The following is a 12,224-nucleotide window of genomic DNA, read 5'->3' as shown; positions in this document are numbered from 1 at the left end:
CCTTCCTTCCGAGGAGTGGCTGGTGGGTTTGAACCGCCAGCTGTCTGGTTATCAGGCAAGTGTCTTAGCCACTATGCTACCAGAGCTCCCATATGAGCTCCTAGGGGCAAAGAAATGCTAATTGTGGTAAATCTGTTTCCCTTAGACAGGAACAGTGAGAGGCCATGTTCATAGTCATTTATAAATAGGTATAATAGAAATCAGTGTTTGATTAGACTTTAAACATGTTTCTTTGAACATTAAACACCTTTAAGTACTGAATTGGGACTGCAGGGAAATAGTAATCCCTGAAAGAGCAAATCTCAAACACAAGGAACACTAAAGAGCCAGATTCTGGGCGTGCGGTGGGGGAGGGGGATATAGATATACAGTCAGACATACATATCTGACAACAATTACAGGAAATCTTCCTCTTGAAAAATCTATTCGTGCACTTAAAATTAACACTAATACTTTGGAAATAGTGAAATGATAAAATGGATTGCAAGGGATGACGGTTTCAGTAAGCATTAACAGCAGTAGCTAGTTATATAGAGAGAATCATATGACTTCAGGACAATCCACTTCTATGTTATCTAGTAAGTACACATCTCGATAATCAGATAGATATTGATCTGCTTGTATCATCTGATAGCCATTCCTACAAAGCTATACTTTTTACTAATCATTGCCAAGAGTAAGGCCTTTGTCCTTTGAATTGTAATTAAGTCTCAGAACCAGCATTAGATACTGATATCTCAATGTCTGAGTATCCAAGACAGTGAGCAAAAACATTTCTCAAATTGTTTCATTACCAAAGATAAATTGTAAAAAAACACAGAGCTCAATTTAATATTAGTGCATTGTTTCTTTTGAACTGATCCTGGCTCTCCTTGTCACTATGAAGATAAAAAGAAACTGTCTACAGGTTTAAGCTTTGTTTTAATATGTGCTTTCTTGGATTTAGTGATGAAGTCTTACATGCTCTACTTTATTGTTAATCCATAATAACAAAACCAGGTGGGTCGCATATTCATGTTTTAGTAAATGGGGGAACTGAAGCTCAAAGAAATGGAGTTCTTTTCCCAGGGCCATAAAGCAAGTATCAAAGTGAGGATTCCTTCTGCTCATTTCAAGGCTTTGCTTTTTACAAATTCTATTTTTAAAGTCTCCCTGTTTTTTCCTTCTATCTTAAAAAAGGAAAGATGACAGGGCTCATGGGTGAAGAGGGTCAAGGACACAGACTACATCAGCTGCGTAGGACAGTATACCATCCGCACGGCCTAAATGGAGGCACTGAAGAGGGACGAGAGTAGGGATCAGCAGCCTTCTTGTTGAGCACTAGCCAGCTGCCTCACCTCATCACCTATATAGCTGGACACTAACATGTTCTGAACCACAATTCTCCCTTTGTTTCCTGGGAGGCTATGTTGTTGTTAGGTACCGAGAGTCATATCCGACCATAGAACTGGATACCACCCTATGTACAACAGAACCAAATACTGCTTGGTCCTGCACCATCCTTACAATTGTAGCTATGTTTGAGCCTATTGTTGCAGCCACTGGGTCAATCCATCTCGTTGAAGGCCTTCCTCTTATTTTTTTATGTTTTCATTTTTTCATTTTTTATCATGATTTGGGTAGAAGTTTACAGAACAAATTCATTTTCCATACAGCAGTTCATACACATTTTGTTTCATGACACTGATTCCAATCCCCACAATGTAACAGCCCTCTTCCCACTTACTCCTTGTAGCTACCCTTTCCCTGTGTCCTTTCCCATGCATTCCTGCCCACCGAACTATCTGCCTGTGAAAATACTAGCCTTCTGATCTCCCATGGTTGATTGTTCAAAGGAGTGTACCTACCTGGTGTAAATGTTACCCTATATGTTTGTCTATTGTTTAGCTGGAAGACATGGGAGTGAGGTCAATACCAGGGCCAAAGGGTTATAGGGTTCATAGTCTGGGGGTTTCACCAGTCTCTATGAGACCACAAAGCCTAGTTTTTTTTTTATGATTTTGAGTTTTGTTCCACATTGTTCTCCCACTCTATCTGGGATAACTTTCTGATTTCCTCTTTTGCATTGACCTTCTACCAAGCATGATGTCCTTTTCCAGGGACTAGTCCCTCCTGATAACATGTCCAAAGTATGAGAACAAAGTCTCTCAGTTCTTGCTTCAAAGGAGTATTCTGGCTGTACTTCTTCCAAGATAGATATGTTTGTTCTTCTGGCAGTCCATAATACATTCAATATCCCTTGCCAAAGCTCTGGTAGCGTAGTGCCTAAGGCACTTGACTGCTAATCAGAAGGCTGGTGGTTCAAACCCACCAGCCACTCCTCGGAAGGAAGGTTGGCAATCCTCTTCCATAGCGATACTGCTTTGGGAACCCAAGGAAGGGTAGCTTTGAGTCAGGTCCGACTCGACAACACATAACAACAACAATTTTCAAAACCATAATTCAAATACATCAAGTTTTCTTCAGTCTTCTTATTCACTGTCCAGTTTTCACATGCATATGAGGAGACTGCAAACACCAAGACTTGGGTCAGCACAGGTTAGTCCTCAAAGTGACATCTTTGCTTTATAACACTTTAAAGAGGGCTTTTGTAGCAGATTTGCCCAATGCAATACCTTGTTTGATTTCCTGACTGCTGCTTCCATTGGCATTGATTGTGGATCCAAGTTAAATGAAATCCTTGACAATGTCAATCTTTTCTCTATCTATTGTGATGTTACTTACTGGCCCTAAGTGAGCATTTTTTTTTTTTTTTTAAATGTCTAAAGTGTCATCTATAAGGAAGGCTGTATTCTTTGAATTTCACCAGTAAGTGCTTTAAGTCATCCTCATTTTCTGCAAGCAAGGCTGTGTCATCTACATATCACAGGCTGTTAATGAATCTTCCTCCAATCCCGATACCACATTGGTCATAGCTTTTCAGATGATTTCTGGTGGCATAGTGCCTAAGGCATTTGACTGCTAACCAGAAGGCTGACGGTTCAAACCCACCAGCCACTCCTTGGAAGCAAGGTTGGGCCTTGGGCCATCTATTTCTGTAGTGATACTGTCTTGGAAACCCAAGGACTCGCTATGAGTCAGATCCAACTCAACGGCAGTTTGTGTGTGTGTGTGTTTTTTTTTGGTTTATACAGATTGAGTACGTATGGTGAAAGGATACAACCCAGATGCACACCTTTACTGATTTTAAGCCAGTAACTCCTTTGTTCTGTTTGAATGACTTCTTCTTGGTCTGTGCACATGTTTCTAATGAGCACAATTAAGTGTTCTGGAATTCCCATTCTTCACAATGTTATTCATAATCTGAAATTATCTACCCAGTCAAATGCCTTTGCATAGTCAATGAAACATAGGTAAACATTCTTCCTAGTATTCTCTGTTTTCAGTCAAGATCTATCTGACAGCATCAATGAAATCCCTCATTCCATATCTTGTCTTTCTTCACGCATAATGTCCTTGAAGACATCCCACAACTTATCTGGTCTTTGGTCATTAATGTTCAATGTGTCAAATTTATTCTTGAGATGGTCTCTGAATTCAGGTGAGGTATGCTCAAGGTCATACGTAGGCTCTTGTGAAATTATTTTAATTTTCTTCAGCTTCAACTTGAACTTGCATATGTGTAATTGATGCCTGTTCATCAGTTGGTCTCCATCTTTGCTCTACTAATGATATTGAGCTTCTCCATCAATTATTTCCACAGATGTAGTCAATTCAATTCCTGTGTATTCCATCTGTAAGACCCACATGCATAGTTGGAGTTGATGTTGTTGAGAAAGTATTTCCAATGAATAGGTTGTTAGTCTTACAAAATTCTATCATGTGAATTCTGGTGTCATTTTTATCACCAAGGACATATTTTCCAACTACTGATTCTTCTCTGGTCAGAGAAGCCTTTCTTGGGAGCTCTGGTGGCATAGTCCCTAAGGCATTTGACTGCTAACCAGAAGGCTGGTGGTTCAAACCCACCAGCCTCTTCTTGGAAGGAAGACTGGGCAATCTACTTCCGTAGAGATACCACCTCAGAGACCCGAGGGGTCACTATGAGTCAGAATTGACTTGACGGCAGTGAGTTTGTTTCTTTTGGTTTTATTCTTCTCTTTTATTTCCAACTTTTGCATTCCAATCACTAGTAATTATCAAACACATCTTGATTGCATGTGTGATCATCTTCAGACTGCAGAAGTTAGTAAAAATCTTCAATTTCTTCATCTTTGGTATTAGTGGTTGGTATGTAAATTTGGGGAGCTCAGGTAGCATAGTGCCTATGGCACTTGACTGCTAACCAGAAGGCTGGCGGTAGTGATACTGCCTCGCCAACCCAAGGAGGGGTCACTATGAGTCGGGTCCGACTCGATGGCACATAACAACAACAACAACATGTAAATTTGAAAAATAATCAAATTGGTCTTTCTTGTAGGTGTTGGATCTATCCTATCACTGACAGCGCTGTACTTCAGGACAGATCTTGGTCTTTTTAACAATGAATGTGATGCCATTCCTTTTCCATTTGTCATTCCCAGCATAGTAGACCATATGATATCAGATTCAAAACGGCCAATACCAGTACGTTTCAGCTCACTAATGCCTAGATATCTATCTTTAAATGTCCCATCTCATTTTTGACAAATTCCAGTTTTACTACATTCATACTTCTTACTTTCCATGTTCTGATTACTAATGGCTGTTTGCAGTTGTTTTTCTTCTCATTTTAATTTCTTCCACTTGAGCAAATGAAGGTCTTGAAAGCTTTTATCCATTCACATATTAAAGTTGACTCTACTTAGAGCAGGCAGCTCTTCCCCTGTCATATTTTGAGTCCCTTCCAACACGAGGGGCTCATCTTCCAGCAGTATATCAGACAATATTCTGCTGCTATTCAAAAGGTTTTCACTGGCCAATTTTTTCAGAAGTAGATTGCTTGGTCCTCCCCAGTATATACTAGCCTGGAATCTCTGCTGAAACCTGTCTATGATAGGTGACCCTGCTGGTATTTGAAATACTGATGGCATTGCTTCCAGCATCACAGCCACATGGAAGCCACAATAGTACAACAGCTGAGTGATAGCCTGGGAGGCTAAGGGGGTGCTTTTCTCACTTTTTTTTCTTTCCATTTTTCTTAAATCACTTTTCTGCCAATTCCTGAGGTCTAACTCAGGTGTTGTAGAGAAGGAGGGTGCAGCAGAGGGAAGGTGGGCAGGCAGGGAGGGAAGCAACAACTCTGACTTTGCTTTGATTTCTGTTGTAAGTCCTGTAATGACAGCTCTCACTCCAGTGTAGTCTGTTTTGGAAATATACTTGAAAGAGATACATAATTGTTTTTAGGTACATTTTAAGTGTTGTTTAATAACAGGCAAATGGTAGAACAGAAGAATAGTTTCATAGCATTTGTAAAACCTTTTAGTATTCTAAGGCATCTGTGACCTGCTAAAATCTAATTATTTCTTCGATACCCTTTGGAATTGTTCAGAAAGATATGGTACAGTTTCTAACTGGTGCATTAGGCATCTGGCCTGACTTCACAGAATTACAGATAGCTGAATGTGCACTCTCTCTATATTTTATTAACATCTCATCGGCTCATGTTAAGATGTAGTACTGATGTGCTCTGACATGCATCAGTACCTGTTGACAGAAAAAACTGGGCTAGACTTGAGAGGGTCTGCAAATAGGAAAAAAAAAAAAAAATTAACATGCTTTGGCAATTTATACAGAGACTTTGGTTTGAAAAGAAAAGAGGAGCTTCAAGTTAAAAAATGTATAAAACATGCCCAAATTTTATGATGCCAAATTCTCTGAAAAATGAGCTAATTCTCAGTATCCATCCATCCTTCTCAAGTTAATAGCACCCAATTTTCCTTTGAGACTCTCCCCTCCTCCATTTTCAGCCATATATTGATTGAGGTTGACCGTACCCACAGCTCCTATCCCTATCTCCCACAGGGGGACTTCAGCTCTCCAGCATACACCATCCCCCCATAACAGTTCAGGAATAAGCACATGATCAAGTGTAAACAAACGGACTGAGTGAACCTCAGGGCTTGTGCAGGAGCTGCTGGAGGAGCCCTCTCTTCCCTTGAACACTGTGGTTTGGGAACGTGAGGTGTGGAACTGCTACTGCCCACGCGGAAAGGCGGAGCCGCCAAGGGTTAAGTATATAGCCTGAGGAGGCTGCCAAGCCTGAGAAAGGCAGAACAAAGAGCTAGAGAGAAACTGTATTCTTGTTGATATAAAAGTAGTCCCCAGGTTACAGTCATCCAACTTACATACAACCTGTAGTTATGAACCCCATAAAACCTATTATATTAAAAATCTGAGGTACAGACAATGGTTCATAATAACAAACAGGCACTACTTTCCAACACACGTCAAAGCATTATTATTATTATTACTATATTATTGTTTTACAGATATTCTAGCACATCTACAAGTGTTTCTTAGATTTTTTTGAATAGAAACCTACACTACTATATACTATATACTAAGACAGACATTTGAGTAACTGATGTTAGATACTGTACCTAACTCTTTCAATTTAAGCACAAGGTTGACTTAAGGCAGATTTAGGAATGCAATGGACCCACAATCCAGGGACTGCTTGTAATTTAAGGCACTGGATCAAGCTTTACCTGAAGGCATGCCACACATTTGGATTTTTCAGTTACATGAGTGAATAAATTCCATTTATTGTGTAGGCAGTAAGGCTTGGGCTTTCAGTAACCTGAAGCCAACCAATTTCTCAATTGATAATTAAATGCCCAAGACATTTATTATACTAAATAGGCTGAGGTTATTTTTGTTTGTTTTTTCATACAACTTAGAAGGCCCTACTCACATAAAGAATGGTAAAGGAAAATCATCAAAAACATTTCCTTCTAAAACTTGAAAGAACTTTAATACATTCTAGTATTGAACCTCAGAACATCATAGTTGGAGTTGGTTTAGGGATGATCTAGAACCACCTGCTTCTTTTATAAAAGTGTTCAGTGAACTTGTGTACAATAAATGAATGAGTGTATGCATGAACATATGACTAAAGTAGCTTAGGTCTAGACCTACTTTAGTCTAGGAGAACTAGATTAAATTATTCTGTGAAACAAGTATGTATTATAGTCACATTCAGGTGCAAGTTGGTTATACTAAGAGAGCTTTGATTTTTGTTTTATGTTTTTGATTTGTTTATACATACAAGTAAATGGCAGAGCCTGGGACATCTGATTCCAAATCTAATCTCCCCTGTTCGTCACTCTGGACCATCTCATATTCTCTCACAGAAACAGAAAAATACAAGTTTAGTCAAATCTTAGAGTTTTAAAAATGGGATATGCTGTTGGAGTTAATTTCCAAGCCTGCTGACTGCAATTTGAAGTGCATTTTCTCACGTACAATGTTAGCTTTATAGGATAGCCCAAAGTATAACAAAAATTCTTTTTTTTTTTTAATACTTTATGCCTACTAGAACTCAACTAACTATGAAGGCTTGGGAACGTTAGTCATGAGATGTCTGAGAAAAAAAAAAAAAAAAAAAAAAAAGAAACCCACAAAAATCTCCTACTTATCCCCTCACTATCATTTCTTAGCTATAAAGCTACTTCAAAGGAAAATTTTGGAAAGTGGTAAAAATTTGTCATTGGCCCTCGCCGACTCGATGGAAAATAACAACAACAACAACAACAACTACACATCTTAATGTCCTTTATTTCTAGGTCCTTGATGTCTTTATCTGAATAATGGCAGCTATCATTCATTGGGCACTTACTATGAGCCAGGCATTGAGTTACTACACACAAGGAGATTAAGCAGTTTGTCTACAGTCATGTGACAAAGGCAAGATGATGCTCAGGTCTGACTCTGAAACCCACACTCAAAGATTAGACCACATTGCTTCCCAACTCTCTGCACAGTCTTTCCTACTGTGAGAATCTAGCCACTCCCTTCCTATCACAGCCTTTTGCAGAAAACCACCTACCTCCTTTTCTCTCCAACGGGGACCAACTTCCAACCCAAACACAATGCAGTCCAGTTATTCCAATTCACAATGACCCTAAAGGACAGAGTAGAACTACTCCATAGAATTTCAAGGCCATTATTTTTATAGAAGCAGACTGCCACATCTTTCTCCTAAGGAATAGCTGGTGAGTTCAAATCACAACCTTTTGGTTAGCTGCCAAATGCCTAACCATTGTGTCACCAGGGGTCCTCCAATTGGGACAGCCATCCTTTATAGTAACTATGAGTTGGATTCCACTCAACGGTAGTGAGCTGAGTTGAGTTAATCTTCCTTAAATTACATAGGAGGAAAGTGAGCTGAAGTAATTCATGCTAACTCTTAACCTTTTCTGAGGTGGTTGCATTTTTAAACTGACAGATTTCAGGCAGCTAATAAGACCAGGACGTGAAAAACATGGAGGCAGCAAGAGAGCCTATTTTTGGACAGGATGGGAGGATAAAGGGGCTCTCTTAGGAGTTTGCCTCCAAGGTCAGTACTTCCAGTATAGATCACATTTTCCACAATTTCTTACCTACATCTACATTTTAATCTACAGTTTAAAAGGAAAAAAGAAAGACAGACAGAAGGCAACAATACAGAATCCCTGCAGCCTTTATTTGGCATGCGATGAAACCAAAGCACAAAACAGGTAAATAAAAAGTTGTATAAGAAATGGTGGCCTGGGGAATGGAAACCTCAAAACTTCTAATCCCAGGCCAGTATACTCTCTTTTGGTACCTAAGACCCAAATTACCCATTTATCTTTCTTTTCAGTTTAAGGCCTGCCTAAATGGAGATAAAACTGATTAAATATGGTTATAAACCCACAGAAATGTGGCCAAGCAAAAATTTCCTTTTAAAACATAACCGACTCCCATCTGAAAATGGCTTCTAACATAATTTCAAAAAATAACTTAATCTATGTGTTTGTTTTGCAGTAACCAAAAAAGAATCCATACTTTACTGAGAGATTAGCTGTTATCCCCACCTCCCTTTCTCTCCATAAAATTTGGCAGCTGCTTCTCAGTTTAACTTGTGCTACCTACCATTTCCAAGACACTGGCTTTTCAATAGACTTTAGAATTCTAAAACTCCTGGATTTAATGGGTCTGTCTTTGGAGGCCAGCAAAAGTGCAATTATAGAACAATAGGGGTCAATATACCTCTTATCAAGGGTTCACCTGCTTTGATATCACCCATTCTTGGGGAGGAACACAGAAGGTCAAACTGTTATCAAAAAAGCATATAAACAGATAAGCTAAATGAAGTTAATGAGGAGAGCATAATCAAATGCTCCTGAGGAAGACAATTAGCTGGCTTCCTTCAGAAACATTCAGAGAAACAAAAAGTGAATAAAGGGGAATGCTTTGAACCTCTATGAACAAATAAAAATACTAGTTTAAGGAAATTGTCCTCCAGATAAATAGTAAAGAGAAATATTTTCTCCAGTTCTTCTCAGTAATATTAAACAATGAAATGCACTTACTTAGTGGAAAATTTAAGGGTCCAAAGAAATCATTGTTGACCAAATGGGAGAAAGGACAGTCTATGAAAAACATAATTGAAAATAAAAGCCCACACCTATGTTAATTAGACACAGCAATTTAGAATTTTCTTGTCTTGCAATTGTCCAGAGTTTGTTAATGTACCTTTATTAAAATAATTTTAATCCAAGCAAAACGATTCCTGAAACCTTCTCACCTTTTTAGGATGTTTATATCTAAACTCATGTTCAGAGAAGCAACAACATACCAGAAAGGAAAATATTCTTAATTTCTTCCACAACTTTTTTTGGGGGGCCCTTAACCATAGACCATCAAGTGTCCACTAGGTTGTAAGGAGAATGAATAAATAATGGAAGAATACGAAATATACTTTCATTTCCTAAAATATACATAGAATCATAACTTAGTCATTATTTCTAGAAAAGTGTTTCTTTAAATTTTTATCTTACAGTATTTTCTTTCCCCTTCCCCTAAATAAATCAGTATTTATTTGAACCTGATTTATACTGATTTGTCATATAAATATTCATAGTGGATTACCACCCTTCATCTTCCACAATTATTATTATCTTACCATCACTAATCAATAATGAAAACAATCTGATTTCGGTTAAGTTGTTTTCAATACACATGGCTTAAAAATAAAAGGAACCTGTGTTTTTCTATTCTAATCTTATAAATATCTTTCTAACATGCCTGTATTTTTTATAAGTATGCTACCACTACCTCGTGGTAGTAAACTTTAGAAAATGTTGAGATTCCAAAGGGCTGCCTACAAACCAAATGGCATCCTCGTTTTGGCAGGCTGAGCGCCTCATTTCGATTTCTCTCACCCCCTCTAGCGTTTGCAAAGCTTATCTGATTATCCAGTTACCTCACTGAACAGAGCCTGGCTAAGTCCTGCCCATCTATGACATCACCCCTTCTTCAACCACTGCGAGGTGAAGCTTTAACTTCAGACTTGGAGGTGGGCTGTGTGCAGTAAACTGGAATGCTCTCTCGCTCTCACTCCTCAGTGTAGGAGTGAACCGAAGCTGGGCAAGCTCAGCCTGCAGCTGCTGTTGGCTTTGTGTGGACTGGATGCGGAGCTTGGGAGAGGGGGAGGGTTATTATTCCAGTTCACAGTCAGTGGAATTACAGCTGTAGCCGCAGTGTATATAGGATTGCTTTTTCTCGTCTTCCTGGTAAGTGTTTTCCATGTTTTTCTTTTGATTGTCCCAGAAAGTTTGCTCGGTTACTTTTCTAGAAAGAAATGCCTTGGTACCCTGAGGCATCCAAATAGGAACGTTTGCTCTGTCACCAATAAGAGCAATATATGTGCGTGCAGGCGAGCAAGGAAAAATTTGACTATATATCCAAACACAAGAAGTTTCTTAAAATCTGCTTTTAAATTTTAAAAAACAAATGGCTATTTTCTGTCTTGAGTAGCTACCATTTGAAAAGAGCCTTATGTTAAAAAAAAAAAAAAAATTGGAAAGTTAACGTTAAATATTACAGAATACCAGGTAGATTTTTCACAGATAGGAAAGTGAAAGGTCTTGCTAACTTGGTGTGTACCGTATGTGTGGTATGATCACCAATTGCTGTTTTTACAACTGTGAAAGAAAATCAATAATCCTTCAACCCGTAAGTACGCAGCATATGAAAAGCATACATCTTGCTCACAGCTAGCCCAGCTAGCTACTCCCGGAGACTTGCGTGTCTCTCTCTGTAAAGGATTAACAGCTACACCTAGATTTTAAAGACTGCACTGCTGTCCTGCCTGAGCTGCTTCAAACGTTTCAGGCTTGCAAATCTCAACTAATGAATTCAACCCAAAGGAGAGGGAGACTCTTCCCAAACCACATTCCTTCTCCAGTAGATCGCCAAATCCATTGCTTGGCCAAGTGTAGGATGTGAGTAGCATAGTAATTGGCAAAGTCTACTCAGAAAAACTAACAAAGCTCAGCCTGCAAGCTATGCCTGATGTATGCAGAGATTTCAGGGTGGCAGGAGGGAAAAAAAAAAAAAAAAAAGGATTAGTGCCCTCATCAAGTGGCATATACATTTTTTTGCACTTTATAATAGGAAGATCTTTATATCAGAAGAAAATGAGCTATCAAAAAGTAGTCAAATGTATCTTCTCAAAAATGTTTCCCTACTGAATGAGGTTTGAGACAAAATGGTTGGCGAAAGAGTGCAACAGGCCCATATTTTCTCAATATCTGTGGGGTGGTTTTTAATTTATTTTATTATAATAAAATTTTGAAAAACCAAACTTGATACTGTCAATTATGGGACCAAATTTTGTAATAGTTTCAACAAGTAGCTATTTAAAAATTTCTTAATAAATTTATCTGTTTTAAAACGCACATGATTGTTATTAGTTGGGGGGGGGGGGAACCATGATAAAGGCACTAGAAAAGTACTTAAGCTGTAGCAATGCCTTTCATTTGCTCCCAACTGCATAAAACCATTCTGACCAGCATAAACAGAGAGAATGGATTTGTCTGTTTTCAATTTGAATAACTTATGCCTACTCCAAAGTGACAGATGACTGATACTCATCTCTTTGAAATGAATAAAGATATTAATCCTTTAAAAGTACCACAATAATATTAATATAACTAACATGTATTCATTTATTATATATATTGGTAATATATTAATAATAATCTGCCAGGGTTTAATCTATGGGAGATTAAATTAGAGCTATACGAATTAGTTTGCAAATGTGTGTGTATATGCAC

This window comes from Orycteropus afer, unplaced genomic scaffold (assembly GCF_000298275.1).
Source record: "Orycteropus afer afer isolate SDZICR_OR568_19922 unplaced genomic scaffold, OryAfe1.0 scaffold00158, whole genome shotgun sequence".
In the NCBI taxonomy this organism is placed as follows: domain Eukaryota; kingdom Metazoa; phylum Chordata; class Mammalia; order Tubulidentata; family Orycteropodidae; genus Orycteropus; species Orycteropus afer.
Note: the sequence above shows the minus strand (reverse complement) of the source record.